Consider the following 16,946-nt stretch of genomic DNA (forward strand, 5'->3'; position numbering starts at 1 on the left):
TGGGAGTATGATGGGGAGGAAAGTGGAGCCAGTTGGGTAACTGGAATTTACTTTTTAGCTTCCTCAGGAACATTGAATCATAATATGTATACATATGTAAATATGTAAACATCACAGAATCTCACCTCCAGACCTATCTTTAATGTATCCGGATCACCCTAATTTGTAGCTTGTTACAAAATCCTTGCCATTCGGCTGAATCAATGATATCTCACTCTTATCAGTTCCCATTTCCTAGACTTTCAGACAGAAAACCAGACACTCAATATGTTTTTCTTACTAACTGGGCAGCAATAAGATCCAGGCCCAGAATGAGACCTCATATGTTCAAAGCCTATATCTAGTACCAGTGCTGATATTTCTAGTGAGTTGCATCACTCTCTGAGCTTCATTTCCTTGTCTATGAAAGGGAGATCATAATAATATCTACCTCCTAGAGCTGTGTGTAGATTAAATGAACTAGGACATATGTAAATCAGCATCACATAGGAAAATGCTACTGCAAAAAAGTTATGAGCTATATAAATACCATTCAAACTTTGAAGCATGAATCCAGATGACCATTTACCACCGTCAGTAAGGATAAAGTCCCCAAAGTTGATAGCAAAGGAATGAAAGAGAGAGGGGGCGGAAATGGTTGTAGAAATTGAAGTCACCTGTGTGACTAGGAAAAACTAAATTTTCCCGAAATGCTCTGTTTGTTATTAACAATAGCAAACAGAATATCACATGTAAGGCTCATGAGGAGTGGCAAGAGTTCCTCTAGGAAAATTCTCTGTAATCTGTTAATGTACAGCGAAAGAAGTCCATACCTAAGGGAATTGACTGGCTCTATCTGAAGCCTCATGAGTTCTGTTCTTTGAGTCTTGGAACAAGCATGTGAAGAGAAAGAGGCCTTTTCTTCTTGGTTTCCTCCAATACATCCAAAGCAAATTAAACACCTCAATTTATTAAGGCATTAATATTAAAAGACCATTTTACAGATGGGAAAAAGAATGATATGCTAAGCCTTGCAGTACTGGCTCTGTCCTTAACTGGTTGGCTACTAGATCTTATGAAAAAAAAAAAAAAAAACCCTTAAATTCCCAGGCATTTGATGTCCTGATTTGAGAAAAAATAACATAAATTTCTCAAGATTCTATACATGATTCTATCAGTTGGTGATGTCTTAACTGATTGATATGGTTTGGCTCTTTGTCCCCACCCAAATCTCACCACTAATTGTAATCCCCAAGTGTGGAGGGAAGAACCTGGCGGGAGGTGACTGGATCATGGGTGAGGCTTCTCCCATGCTGCTCTCTTGATAGTGAGGGAGTTCTCACAAGATCCAATGTCTTAATAAATGGCAGTTTCTCATAGGCTTTTTGTTCTCTCTTACCTGCTGCCAGGTGAGATGTGCCTGCTTCTCCTTCCACCATAATTGTAAGTTTCCTGAGGTCTCCGCAGCCATGCAGAACTGTGAGTCAATTAAACCTATTTTCTTTATGAATTACCCAGTCTTGGGCAGTTCTTTATAGCAGTGTGAGAACAGACTAAATACACTGATGAAATAAAACCTGATTCAGAAACCTGATTCCATCCAATAATCCAGATACACACACACACACACACACACACACACACACACACACACACACGTGATACGGTTTGGCTATGTCCCAACCCAAATCTCATCCTGAATTGTAGTTCTGATAATCCCCACATGTCATGGGAGGGACCCAGTGGGAGGTAATTGAATCATGGGGGTGGTTACCCCAACAGTGCTGTTCTTATGATAGTGAGTGAGTCCTCGTAAGATCTGATGGCTTTGTAAGGGGCTTACCCTTCACTCATTTCTCAATCTTCTCTCTCCTGCCATCATGTGAAGAAGGACATGTTTGCTTCCCATTCCACCATGATTGTAAGTTTCCAGAGTTTTACCCAGCCATACGGAACTGTGAGTCAGTTAAACCTCTTTCCTTTATAAATTACCCAGTCTCAGGCAGTTATTTATAGCATTGTGAGAACAGACTAATACAATACATATGTATGTATGTATGCATGTATGTATGTGTGTATATAAAACACAACCTTCAAGGGGAAAATAAAGAAACTTAGTCTAAAGAAAAACAAACAGTATAATACAAAAATATTCAGGCCATTGCGAATGTCATAAAAGTTAAGATAATAAACTATAAAGTTTTGAGAGATAGTTTTGACACAGAATTGCTACCCTGAAATTAAGCTGTATATAACCCATTCCACTGGATTTAGTACTAATTACAAAGCTGTGTTCTGTCACCAAAATTCATATTAGGCAAGTCTCTTTGCTCTCAAAATATAAAAAAGTAAATAGAATACAATCAATTTAAGTGTTTCAGAGATACTCAGGTATTCTTTAAGTATCTCTACAATTAGGTTATTTGTTTAAAATGCTTATGCAAACTTCCTCATGTATTTTGTAGGGAAACATGTGCTCCCAAGCATACATACACACGCACAGAAACATGTGTAACTGAATGTTTGTCAAGGTTTGATTGTTAGGCTAAGGGATAATGTACATTGTATTAAATTTTTTCTTTGACTCATGTCCAGCAAGAATGCATATTTTTACCCTCTTCATTAATATTCTTAGGGAGAGCCTGGTTTTCTATCTTCTATCCTGTTCGAAAAGTCTTTGTAGTATTTTTCCTTTCTTTATTCTGTGAGGCAAAAGCCTCAACTTTATACAAATTTGTTTCTCTTATAAAATTTTTGTATTAGATAGAAAAATAAAAGAGGCGATTTTATACCTCTATACTGTCAAGTGTCAAGTTTTTGTTTTTCTCCACTTGATATAAATTACCTTTCATCTTCACATTTTAAAAAAAAGGCTAGAATGAAAATATTCTTTTTATTTTGTTTAACAATCCACTCCCTTGCAATAACAAGTCCTGCAGCATTGTTCAGCATAGCTTGGCTTTATTCTATTGCTTTTATTTTATTAAGAAAATACCTCTTTCCAGTCCAATGGTATAATCATTTAGCCGTTGCAAAATTTCGCCTAAAAAATGCCAGCCTGAACAGTTCTTCCAAGATTTATGTGAGTTTAAATAGCAAGGCAGCAGGTAGTAGATATTGATTTTCAAAAATAGAACTATGAAATCAAATTAAAATCTGTCTAGTAAGGAAATAATGACAAATATTTTTATATGGAATATAAAAAATAAAACACAATCAGTGAAGTTCCAGGAATGTTTATATTTTCTCTAAAACATATATAGATGACTTCCTTCCTTCCTTCCAGACTGACTTCCTTCCTTCCTTTCTTCCTTCCTTCCTGCCTGCCTTCCTCCCTTCCCGCCTTTCACTCCCCTTTCTTTCTTCTTTTTTTTTCTTTCTTTCTTTCTTTTCCTTCTTTTCTTTTTTCTTTTCTTTTCTTTCTTTTTCTTTCTTTCTCTCCTTCCTTCCTTCCTTTCTTCCTTCCTTTCTTCCTTCCTTTCTTCCTTCTTCCCTCTCTTCTCTTCTCTTTTTCTCTTTCACAGGGTTTCACTTTGTCACCCAGGTAGGACGGAATGCAAAGGCCCAACCTTGGCTCACTGAAACCTCCACCTCCCAGGCTCAAGCAATCCTCCCACCTCAGCACCCTCAAGATGGGGACTACCAACCCCCAAATTGGGACTATGTACCACCACACCTGGCTAAATTTTGTGTTTTCTGGTAGATAGGGGGTTTTTACCATGGTGCTCAGGCTGGTCTAGAACTCCTGAGCTCAAGCCATCCACCCACCTTGGCCTCTCAAAGTGCTAGGATTATAGGCATGAGCCATTGTGCCCAACCAGAAGTATATATAGACTTTCAATAAATGATTCTGAAAATGAAAATTAATCAGTTGTGTGGTTTGTAGACATGTTATAAAAGCTTCCATTCTCCAAGATTGTTACCTTTTCCATTCTTATTAAAAAGTATAACTTTCATCGTTTTGACTGATTTTAAATAGTTTTAAGCGGCCATGAGTTGTAATTTATTTATGCTAAAATCTAGAAGAGAGAGAAATCAAGACGGGGGGCTGTTTATTGAAAACAAAAATATTGCATTTTAATAAATATTGTCATTTTAAATAAAATTTCGTGATATTTTTCTGCTGCCATAACTATTTCAACTAAGTGTATGATTTCAGTAGCATTATGCCAAAATGTAATAATTGTGTTTAATTAATTAAACCCTTAATTACAATATGTGTGTCAACATCATTCTTGATTTCTTTAACAGTTTATTTAATCATCAGCTATATACTTCTTTGACTGATTTTTCTGTTCCTAGATTGTATTTTGCTTTTGTGATTTTTCTTTGCATAATAATTCCACATATTTTCCCATTAAAATTAAAGAATTAAAACTTAGTCACATAAGGTCATATGCAATTTACAGGGACAAAGAACAAAAAGAAAATTCTAAAAAGCAAAAGATAATACAATGTAAGCAGCCTGTACTAGGCAATTGAAACATTTTCTTTTAAAGAAATATTGCTTTGTCTTCTTCACTACAGTTTCCTTGAGAGTGAGTGGTGTGTTAAGTAGAATATGGAGAGAAGGAAAATAAAAATTATACACCATTACAACCATAGAAAGTGTAGACAAGCAAAATGAACCTGATCCATACAAAATGCTTTTGTGAGAATTAAAGGATCACAAGCTCTCCCTGGCTTAGCTGGCCCCAGCTGCACATTCAGCCATTAAGTAATGACTGGAGATGCAATGAGAAAAGGAAATCTATCCTGAAGGTTTTACTGCAATGATTGATTTTGGTTTTTGCAACCAAAATTCAAAAGGTTTGGTAAGGAATTGATCTTAGGCAAGCATTTCCTTTTTATCCTGCTGAATAAATACCAATTTTGGAATGTACTGAAGATGTTTGAAATGTTCAGCTCAAATCATGCAGCAAAATACATTTTGAATGAGATCATCCCTGAAAAAGCTAATGTAAGTCCAGAAGAGTTTAGAATTTGAAATACAGAATATTGTATTTTGAATTTCCAAAACCATGTCAGGTCATGTATAGATTACTGAACTCTCTCTCTTTTCTGTTAGTGAACTGTTCATTCTCTGGGAAAACAAAAGAAAGAAGAAAGACTGTATTCCAGACTGTATTGTAAATTCATAAAATGTTGCTTAAGAGAAATTATAATAAATTAGAATATGAACCTGCACATGTCAGTCAGTGAGGATGATTTTAAAAAGGGAGCACAGCAATACATTCCATTGAGGACTAAAGTAGATGGATAACAGACGTGACCCAGGGTACTTTTTCTATATTCTGGCACTCTTAATAATAAACCGATTCATGTAATTCATCCAATCTTTTATCAAACAATTATTTAACCTCTACTATGTGTCCTATGCACAGTAGATATAGTAGGAAAAAAGAGGACAAAGTGTTTGCCTTCATAAATTTATATTGCAGTGGGAAAAAGTAGAAAAGTTACATGAATTTAAAAAATATATATTTTTATTTCCAGCTACAAAGAAATGAAACACACGAATGAAATATCAAGTGACCAGTGACTAGATGGGTAGAGGACAATATTAGTGTGGTTATAGAAAACGTTCCTAAAGAGGTAAAACTTGAGCTGGGATCTAATTGATGAAAAGAAAACACCCATATGCCACGATGCAAAATACGTGGCTTCTTAGAGGTGAAAGAAGAACCAACAAGTTCAAAAGCCCTTCAATAATAATACCTCTGCCACATTCAAGGGAAGAAAATAAAGAAAAGGATAAAAAGAATGAAGAAAAGAAGGAAAGGAGGGAGGGAGGAAGACAGGGATGGAGGAAAGAAGGAAGGAAGGAAGGAAGGAAGGAAGGAAGGAAGGAAAAAGAAAGAAAAAACGAAAGAAAGAAAGAAAGAAAGAAAGAAAGAAAGAAAGAAAGAAAGAAAGAGAAAGAAACAAAGAAGGAGAGGAGAGGAGAGGCAGGGAGAGGAGGGGAGGAAGGGGAGAGCAAGGGAGGAAGGGGAGGGGAGAGGAAGAAGGGATGAAAGAGGGAAGGGAGGGAGGGGGGAAGGAAGGAAGGAAGGAAGGAAGGAAGGAAGGAAGGAAGGAAGGGAGAGAAGGCCGAGTTTCTAGAACCAAGACCTTGTGGATGAATTGTATGGACTCAGATCAGAGACTGGAAAGGGCAGATCACATAGGTTTTGTGGGTCATTGTAAAGTTTCAGGGTTTAGTTCACAGTGTAATCAGAAGCCATTAGAAAGTTTTAAGCAAAGGAGTGCTAAGATTTGATTAGGATATAAGAAGATCATTTGGACGTAATTTGGAGAATTAATAGAAGATGCATGGCAAAAGAGGTAAGAGTGAAGTAAAGATAAAATCTGGGAGGTTGTTAGTTTATTTTCTAGGGTTTTATCATTGAAGATATTGAGAAGCTGTCTGAGTTGAGATTTATATTGGAGTTACAACCGACACAACTTACTGATAGGTTGCATGTGGAATGTGATACTGCAAAAATAATCCATCCTATTTAGTGTTCTGACTTCAGCAAATGGAAAAGTGGTGTTATTTACTGAGATAGGGGAGATGAGTGAAGAAAAAGTTAAAGGATGAAAAATGAGTTTTACTTTAGATATATTAAACTGGCATGTATACTAAATATTGAAGGGGGATGAAGAAGCAGTTGGATACATTTGCCAGTCTGGAGGAGAGATGAGAATTCAGCATAGAGGTGAAGACATATATGGGAGTACTTCACATGGAGAGGAGATGTAAAGATATTTGACTGGATTAGATCAACTAAGAAAAGATAATAGTTACAGAAAAAGGACTCAGAATACTGAGTACTTTAATACAATATAGGCAAAGGACAAAAAGCCAGCAAAGAAGGCTTGTAAAGAATAGTCCATGAAGAAGAAGAAACACCATGAGAACGTGGAATCAATGAGTCTAGAGAATAAAGTTTCAAAAAGAGAATAAGGCTTCTTTCTTCCAAATTTTCTGACAAGTAAGACGGAACGAGAAAGTCAACAATTGAATCTGGCAAAATGAAATCTTTTTTAAATATTTTCAGTGGAGTTTGGTGGAATAACAATCCAAATTGGAGAAAGTCAAGAATGGAATGAGGAAGATTAATAACAGCAAATACTGACGATATTTTAAAGCAGTTATTTGTGAAGGAGAACACATAAGTGGAACAGCACCTACAGAGTAAAAGTGGACAATGTTATGTGTTTATTTTTATGCTTTTAAGAAACCATATCCATTATGTAACATTATTACAGCAGTCTTCACACCTATTCTGTCATGTTCATGTCAATATATTTTACCTATAAAAGTATATAGGGCTTGGCGGGGTGACTCACGCCTGTAATCCCAGCACTTTGGGAGGCTGAGGTGGGTGGATCATGAGGTCAGGAGATCGAGACCATTCTGGGTAACACGGTGAAACCCCGTCTCTACTAAAAATACAAAAAATTAGCTGGGTGTGGCGGCGGGCGCCTGTAGTCCCAGCTACTCAGGAGGCTGAGGCAGAAGAATGGCGTGAACCCAGGAGATGGAGCTTGCAGTGAGCCGAGATCGCACTACTGCACTACAGCCTGGGCGAAAGGGCGAGACTCCATCTCAAAACAAAAACAAACAAAAAAAGAAGTATATATAACACATTGTCACCTCATCGCTTCAGCACTTCAGACATTTTATTATGAGAACACCTGCCCTGTTTGAATTCTCATTTAGACTCATGTTTCTCACAGTAAATGGAAATTTATTAATTCCTTTGCTTTAGTGTCTAGGTAGTTGCTGGCATATAGCAACCACTAAGTTCTGGCTGAATGAGTAAATGAATAATTTATTAGTAAGGTTCCCGAGTAATGCTCCCACTAACATTTAGAAACACCTCGTGATAACTGGAAAATCTATGGTAACACCAATCCATATTAGTCAAAAGACCACTAAGGTGGAAAAGAAATGCTCCTGCTAAGAAGTGACAGTGAGTTCACTCTACAGGGAAGGACAGTGAAGGATCATGATGATAACTTTATCCAAAAAGCAGCACTGAGATCATCAATCCTGGTTATATCCCCCATTTGATGGTAGCATTAGAGTTGCAATTATAACCACGAATATAAACTTGTATGATGATGACTCTTACAGGAAGACCTTCAGCTCACTTTTTCTCTGATACTGCATTGCCAAAATCTCAAACTTCCAACAGCTATCTTCACTAAATTGTAAAGTTTACATTAACATGTTAAACAGTCCTTATTTTCATCTTCTCTGTGTATGCAAGTTTATTATTTATAAGCATAAGTATATATAATAATTTCTATCTCCTGACCCAATTGAATGTTTTGTTCAATTAAGTTAGGCTTTTCCATCTACTATTGAATCCCTAACTTCTTCATTCCAGTGTCAACATGTTTGTCAAGACTTTTATTCTTATTCAAGTGGCATGTGATCTCAATAGAAACCTAATTCAGTGTATCTTTAAGTTTTTTGCATCTGTGGGTAGTTTCGTCCGTGAAATATTTCTGTCATTTCCACTAGATTCATTAGTTAGTAAAGTCCCAAACCTGTGATTGACATTTACAATCTCTTGCGATACACCTTTAGACTCTATCACCTAAGATGAGTAGTTAACATTTATTCAAACAAGAAAAAAATACAAAATTTATTCCTAGCTTCCCCTGTCTTACTATACAATAGAGTTTGTGAATGAAAATTATTTCACGTAATCCAGGGCAGTGTTTGCTACACACCAAGAGTAGAGTTACCATGAGAATTAAGCTCCAGAATTCCCCATTTGCACGATTCCTTCTAAGATTCTGAAGATTCTGAGGATGCAGAAATCGTGTATTCACAATTTTGTGTTCTTATTTAATTTTATTTAAAAGGGATTAGCAAAGTGGACAAGCTGCAGGCTCATTGACTTGGATCAGCCTTAATGTTAGACCTGCTATCCAAAACCAAGATATTTTTGTCCTACAAAATGCTCATAATACACTTTGAATCATGTATTATAGCCAATATCTTTTTCCTAGCTAGTTGTTTTCCTCAATCGTATCTTCAAGGGTATGTGCTCCTTGAAATAATATTCTGTACATTTTCTAATTTGTTAGCTCACACAGAGGTCTAACTCGAAGTGTGTCTATTTAAATGAATAAAAGATTATCAACTCAGGTGTATGGCTGAAACTTCATTTCTTTAGAATATAATGCAAATACATCTGAGAGGAATAACCACCTTGACAACTTTTATGTAGGGATAGAAGTGTATTTAAATGCAAACGTCTAGGTTGAATAAAATCTAATTTACTTTTTAAAAGGTCCTTCAATTGTGTCATGAAAATTAATATCCCATGAAAATTAAAAGTTCCAAGCATCTCAATGTTTTCACTTGTTTGTATTAATCTTGTTTTAATGGGAGGACTGGTTTGCAGTTTTACTTCCTCTTCTCAGTATCAGTACTCATTTCTCATGTACTGTGTAATGCAAAACATTAAAACATGTCACTGAGATTCATAGCAAATCTAGTGATCACAACAAAGATCTTAGCTTTCCTCTGTAATGTCCAGTTACCACTGATATTCTGTCATATCACATCCTTTTTCAAATGTAATGGATCATCCACCAGATTTTTATCCTATTAGGAAAATTACTGCAAAACACAGTGCATGCTCTAGCTAGCACTAGAAGTACTTATTTGAGTTCCTGATGTAGAACAGAAAACATTGTGTAAACTCAAGCTTTTCTGCCTGATTTTTTTTAACTAAAAGCAGCTTTACCTATTCCAGTCATCATTCTAAAAAGGCAGATGCTATTTAAATTCCACTGGGAAAGTTAATTTTTTTTTAATAGAATGTCATTTCTACTGCTTAAACAAATAGCTAATTTTAGCTTCTTTTAAATGTCCATTATATCTATTTTTCTGGTATATCTTTTTCTTGGTATGTGATTCTTAGCCCATCTCCTGAGGCAATTTTGCAATGGAGATAGTTCTGAAAAAAATCTAATAAATAAATAAAGTGCTTGGAGGTTCACTAAGGATGACTGAAAAAGTGAGAACTTGAAAAAGTTTATTTCTATTCACAAAGTGTGTTATTCCTATGGGACTAGTGGTTTTGTTTGACTCCAAAATGATTACCAGAGTGAAACTGGGTTAATTTTATTTTGGGAAGTAAGAACATAAAGTGACAACTAAATTAGAGACAGCACATTTTCACTTATGTAAAAAAGAAATGCTTGGTATTAGTTTTGATAAAAGAAATATCTCATTGGAACTTTAGAGAGGAGGAGATGACACAATCTATGCAAACGTGTCAGAGATAAAAGGTGTGTTTTAAATATTTTCATTTGACCATCAGTGGGAAGGTTTCTAATTTTTCGGGAGGAGTGACAATCTTGTTACATAAGGCAATATATTACCTGATTGTGACCTCCAAACTATAAGCACTTTTATCAAAACAATTTAGCTTTGTAAATTAAGACTTGATATTAATAATCCATGACATCAATTTCCATTTCAACTTAAGACTTGGTGATGCAGATATTTTACAAATATTAACTCTCAAGAAGACTTTCCTATTGAAGTCTTTTGGACAAAACCCTTCTTTGACCAAACTCAGCTGACATCTGCCCATGATGGAGCATTTAAAACATCCCTAGCCAGAGAGCAATCACCCATTCCAGTGGGCTGAATCTGAGCGTGTGACAATCTCACCATGGAGGGCTACAGCGCTCTATCTCCAAGTAAATTGAAAGGCAGTCTAGGCCATAAAGACCACAACTCTTAGGTGAATCTTAGTGCTGAACTAGCCCCAGAGACAGTGGACTCGGGGTGAGGGGAGCATATGACATACCGAGACACTAGTTGGGACAAACAAGGGAGTGCTAGCATTGCCCTTACCCTAACTCTACACTGCAGAGCACACAACTCCAAAAGATACCCCTTCCTTCCAATTGAGGAGAGGAGACAGAAAAGAGGTGAGGACTTTATCTTGCACTAGAATACTAGCTCAGACACAGCAAGGTAGGGCACAGTCACAAGAACCCCATTCCAGGTCCTAGCTCCCAGATGACATTTCTTACACACCCTAGGCCAGAAAGAAACCAACTGCCTTGAAGAAGAAGATCCAGTCCTGGCAGGACTCATCACCTGCTAACTGAACAGACCTTGGGAGCTGAATAACCAGGAGTGATACCCAAGTACTACATCAAGGGCCTTGGGTAAGCCTGAGACTTGATGCTTCAGGTGAGACTCAACACATTACCGGCTATGGTGGCTACATGGCAAAATCTGTTCTTGAGAAAAGCAGAGAGAAAAGTAAAAGGAACTTTATTTTACACCTTAGGTACCAGCATGACAACAGGTGGATAGAGCGCTAAGTGGGCTCTTAGGGTTTCTGATTTCAGGACTTGACTCTTGGACAGCATTTATGGATGTGCCTTGGGCCAGAGGGAAGCCCACTGCTCTGAACAGTGATTCCCCGGCCAGGCAGCACTCATGATAAGCTGACTTAAGAGACCTTGGGCCTGAAGGGAACATCAGCAGTAGTTCGGCAGTACTCCTTGTGGCATGGGGGGTGGTGGCTATGGGGTGAGGCTCCTCTGCCTTTGGAAGAGAGGGAAGAGTGGGACGGGCTGCATCTTGTGGCTTGAGTATCAGCACAGCTGCAATAAGATAGAACACCAGGTAGACTTATAAGGTTTTGACGCTACACCCTGACTACCAGATGGTACTTCTGGATCTACCTGAGGCCTGAGGTACCCCTTAAAGCAGACACAGGTTAGATCACAGCACCCAAGTCCTTTAAAATATCTGGAAATCATTCTCAGACAGCTACAAATAAGCCCAGGCAGTAAGACTATAATAAATACCAAACTTTTCAATGCCCAGACACTGAAGAACATCTAGTAGCATCAGTAGCATTCAGGAAAATGTGACCTCACCAAATTAACCAAATAAAGCATGAAGGTAAAATCGTCGAGAAACAGAGATATGTGACCTTTCAGACAAAGAATTCAAAATAGCTGTGTTAAGGAAACTCAAAGAAATTCAAGATAACATAGGGAAGGAATTCAGAATTCTATCAGATAAATTTAACAAATAGATTGAAATAATTTAAAAGGATCAAACAGAAATTATTGAGCTGAAAAATGCAATAGGCATACTGAAGAATGCATCAGAGTCCTTTAATGCAGAATTTATCTAGCAGAAGAAAAAATTAGTGAGCTTGAACGCAGCCTATCTGAAAATAGATAGTTAAAGGAGACAAAAGAATTTAAAAAAAATGAAGCCTAGAAAATAGGCTCAAAAGGGTAAATCTAAGAGTTATTTACCTTAACGAGGAGGTAGACAAAGAGGAGTAGAAAGTTTATTCAAAGGTATAATAACAGAGAACTTCCCAGACCTAAAGAAAGCCATCACTATCCAAATACAAGAAGATTATAGAATATCATGAAGATTTAACCCAAAGAACACTACCTCAAGGCATTTAGTAATCAAACTCTCGAAGGTCAAGGATAAAGAAAGAATCCTGAAAATGTAGTAAAAGAAAAAAAAACAGCTAACATACAATGGAGCACGGGTCATCTGGCAGCAGACTTTTCAGTAGCAACCTTACAGACCAGGAGACAGTGGCATGACATATTTAAAGTGCTGAGGGAAAAAAACAAAAACAAAAACAAAAAAACTTTTACCCTAGAATAGTGTATTCAGTGAAAATATCCTTCAAATATGAAGAAGAAATAAAGCCTTTCCCAGCTAAACAAAACCTGAAGGATATTATCCATACCAGACCTGTCCTATAAGAAATGCTAAAGACAGTACTTCAATCAGAAAGAAAATGACATTAATAAGTAATACATAATCACCTGAAGTACAAAACTCACTGGTAATAGTAAGAAGACAGAAGACTAAAAAATACAGCACTGTAACTGAGGTGTGCAAACTACTTTAATCCTAAGTAGAAAGACTAAAGGATGAACCAATCTAAAATAATAACTACAACAACTTTTCAAGAAATAGTCAGTACAATAAGATATAAATAGAAACAACAAAAAGCTAAACAGTGAGGAGGACAATGTTAAGGCATAGAGTTTTTATTAGTTTACTTTTTGCCTGCTTGTTTGTTTATGCAAATAGTGTTGTTATCAGGTTAAAATAATGGTTTATAAAATAGTATTTGCAAACTGTATGATAACTTCAGACCAAACAACATACAATGGATGCACAAAAAATAAAAGGCAAGAAACTAAATAATATTACCAGAGAAAATCACCTTTACTAGAGGGAGAAAGGAAAGGAAGAAAGAAGGAAGAGAATACTATAAAACAACCAGATAACAAATAATAAAATGGCAAGAGTAAGCCTTTACTTATCAATAATAATATTGAATGTAAATGGACTAAACTCTCCATCAAAAGACACAGACTGGCTAAATGGATAAAAAATCAAGAACAACTGAGCTGTTGCCAACAAGAAACATACATCACCTATGAAGACACGCATGCACTGAAAATAAATGGATGGAGAAAGATATTCTATGCCAATGGAAACTAAAGAAGTGTAGAAGTTGCTATACTTATATTAGACAAAATAGAATTCAACACAAATACTATAAGAACAGACAAAGAAGGTCACTATAAAATGATAAAGGGGTCAATTCAGCAAGAGGATATAACCATTTTAAATATATATACAGCCAACACTGGAAAAACCAGATAAATAAAAGAAGTGTTATAAGAGCTAAAGTGAGAGATAGGCCCCAATACAATGATACCTGGGACTTCAAAACCCCACTTTCAGCATTAGATAGCTCTTCTATACAGAAAATCAAGAAAGAAATGCCAGATTTAATGTGCACTATACACCAAATAGATTTAATAGATATATACAGAACATTTCATCCAAGAGCTGCAGAGTACATATTCTTTTCCTCAGCACATGGATCATTCTCAAGGATAGGTCATAGGTTAGGTTACAAAACAAGTCTTAAAACATTCAAAAAACTTGAGATAATATAAGCATCTTTTCAGATCACAATGGAATAAAACTGTAAATTAATAATGAGGAATTTTTGAAACTATAAAAATACATGGAAATTACACAATATACTCCTGAATGACCAGTGAGTCAATGAAGAAATTAAGAAGGAATTGAAAAAATTCTTGAAACAAATGATAATGGAAACAAAACATACCTAAATCTGTGGGATACAGCAAAACTAGTACTATGAGGGAAGTTTATATGTGCATACATCAAAAAAGAAGAGACGGCCGGGCGTGGTGGCTCACGCTTGTAATCCCAGCACTTTGGGAAGCTGAGGCCGGCGGATCACGAGGTCAGGAGATCGAGACCACGGTGAAACCCCGTCTCTACTAAAAATACAAAAAATTAGCCGGGCGTGGTGGCGGGCACATGTAGTCCCAGCTACTCGGAGAGGCTGAGGCAGGAGAATGGCGTGAACCCGGGAGGCGGAGCTTGCAGTGAGCCAAGATTGCGCCACTGCACTCCAGCCTGGGCGACAGAGCAACACTCCGTCTCAAAAAAACAAAACAAAACAAAACAAAAAAGAAGAGACACTTAAAAAAAATCTAATGATGCATCTTAAAGAACTAGAAAAGCAAGAGCAAACCAAACCCAAAATAAGTAGAAAATAAATAATAAAAATCAGAGCAAAAAATAAATTAAATTGAGATGAAGAAAACAATACAAAAGATCAATGAAAGAGCAGTTAGTTTTTTAAAAAGTTTAAACTGACAAGCCTTTTGTCAGACTAAGAAAAAAGATAGAAGATACAAATAAATCAGAAATGAAAAAGCAGACGTTATAACTAATACTGCAGTAATTCAAATGATTATTAGCGGCCACTATGAGCAACTATATGCCAATAAATTGGAAAATCTAGAAGAAATGAACAGATTCCTAAATACATACAACCTACCAAAATTGAACCTTGAAGAAATCCAAAACCTGAATAGATCAGTAACAAGTAGCAAGATGGAAGCCATAATAAAAAGTATCCCAATAAAGGGCTCAGGACCTGGTGGCTTCCCTGAATTCTACCAAACATATAAAGAAGAACTAATACTAATCCTATTCAAACTATTCCAAAAAAACAGAGGAGAAGGGAATACTTGAATACTTCTAAACTCATTCTATGAGGCCAGTGTTGCCCTGATATAAATACCAAACAAAGACACATCAAAAAAAGAAAACTACAGGCCAGTATCTTTGTTAAATAGTGATGCACCAAAATGATGGGAGTCATGAGAAAGGGTTCTCTGCTTCCCTGCAAAAGCCCTTTTCTAGCATTGTTATTATCATTATCACCACCCTTTATAGATGGATAGAAATTTGTGATTGGCAGCACATTTCAGAAGTAAATTAAGTAATTTGTTTCTCGACAAATCTGTAATGCAGAGATAACTTCTCTATTAGTCACTGAAGTCTATTTTTGGAAAACTGGTGATGAAATCTTCAATAAATTAGCATATAAATTATGGCTCTCTTCAAGGCTGGTGGCTCATGCCTATAATCCCAGCACTTTGGGAGGCCAAAGCTGGAGGATTGCTGGAGGCCAGGAGTTCAAAGAGTTTCCTCAATTAGCTAGTTATTATGTTCTGCTACTGTAGAAACCAATGGTCTCCTTTGAATCAGAGAAAATAGATTATAATAGCAATTAATGCCTGAATCTAGTTATTCCTAGAAGGGCTAGCCCTTGGCTGTTGCAGCCTGGTGGGTCCCTGGGCCTGTTAATTAATAGCTAGTCATTAACTACACTGTGTTTGCCATTAAAGAGTTTCATGCTTCCTTTTCTGACTTATTTTGAACATAAATATGACTTGCCTTGTAACAAACACTACTTGAAAACATTGCCACATGTGATTTATTTCTTTACATAAGAATTTTTAAAAACTAAGGCAAACCTTACACATTTAAACCACAGGTATAAATGGAAGAAATACAGATTTCCAGAATCAAGATAAAAGAAAATAAACCCACAGTGATCTGGTTGTTTTGCTAATGCATATCATGATGCTACCAGGCCACATTGACCTTTACGTGCTCTGATCTGCAGTTGTTCCATGAAAAGGTCAAATCATGGCCCTGTTATAAACCAATTGCACACGCTGGAAACAGGACAGGGGTTGACAATCTAAGAGTACCAGATGCATTCCCCCACATGATTTAGCTCAGCGAGGGTAGAAATTCCTCTTAATAAAGTTAAATCTTCCTCCTTAGCTATTGTCCCTCTTGGGAAAATGTAATATTGATTGGCAGCTTGGGAAGGATTGTGACTTTATGCATTATACAGAATGCTGGAGATTAAATAGGCAGACAAACTCCCTGGGCTGTTAGAGAAGGCTAGACTGTGTGCTTATTGCTATTTCACAGGTAGTTTCATGTTGACTTTGGGAAAAAAAATTGCTGTCTATTTCAGGTTTCATATTAAGTAAAGGATTGCTTTGAAAAACATTTAATCCCTACCCTTACCAAAAACAAACAAACAAAAAAGAAAAAAAAGATTAAAACTGTTTATTTTGCTGTTTTCAGTAGAAAACACAGATAAATAACCATAAAAGTATAGCTACAGTTCTTAGCACCAACTATATATCAGCATAATCTGGGGAGTATTTTATTAAAAATATGAATTCCAAGGCACCAATTCTGGCTGATGCTGAAGTACATCCATGAGTAGCAACCATTGAATTGTAAAATGAGGAACAGAAAGCTAAAGCTTGTCAATAAGTACAATTGCCGTGACTACAGAATTTATTGCAGGATGCTATGTGATTGTAATAACGAGAGTTTTTAGAAGTAGGAAAGACACTGACAATAAAGATTCTAGTTAAAAATAAATATATAATTTCAAAAATGCAGCACTGAATGCTAGGCCACCAAAAGGGATAACACAGGCAGGCAGAGAGAGAGGACAAAGAAAGAGACTGAAAGATCAGTCTGTACTTGTGATAGTCAGATTTTTGTGTCAACTTGG

General features: G+C 36.4%; 1 long non-coding RNA gene across 1 annotated transcript in view; it reads right to left on the reverse strand.

Annotated features, from left to right (window-relative positions):
• LOC134737440 (uncharacterized) overlaps positions 1–16,946 on the reverse strand; it is a 90,606-nt gene that overhangs the window by 7,527 nt on the left and 66,133 nt on the right. The window lies entirely within an intron of this gene.

Source organism: Symphalangus syndactylus, chromosome 8, assembly GCF_028878055.3.
Source record: "Symphalangus syndactylus isolate Jambi chromosome 8, NHGRI_mSymSyn1-v2.1_pri, whole genome shotgun sequence".
Taxonomy (NCBI): domain Eukaryota; kingdom Metazoa; phylum Chordata; class Mammalia; order Primates; family Hylobatidae; genus Symphalangus; species Symphalangus syndactylus.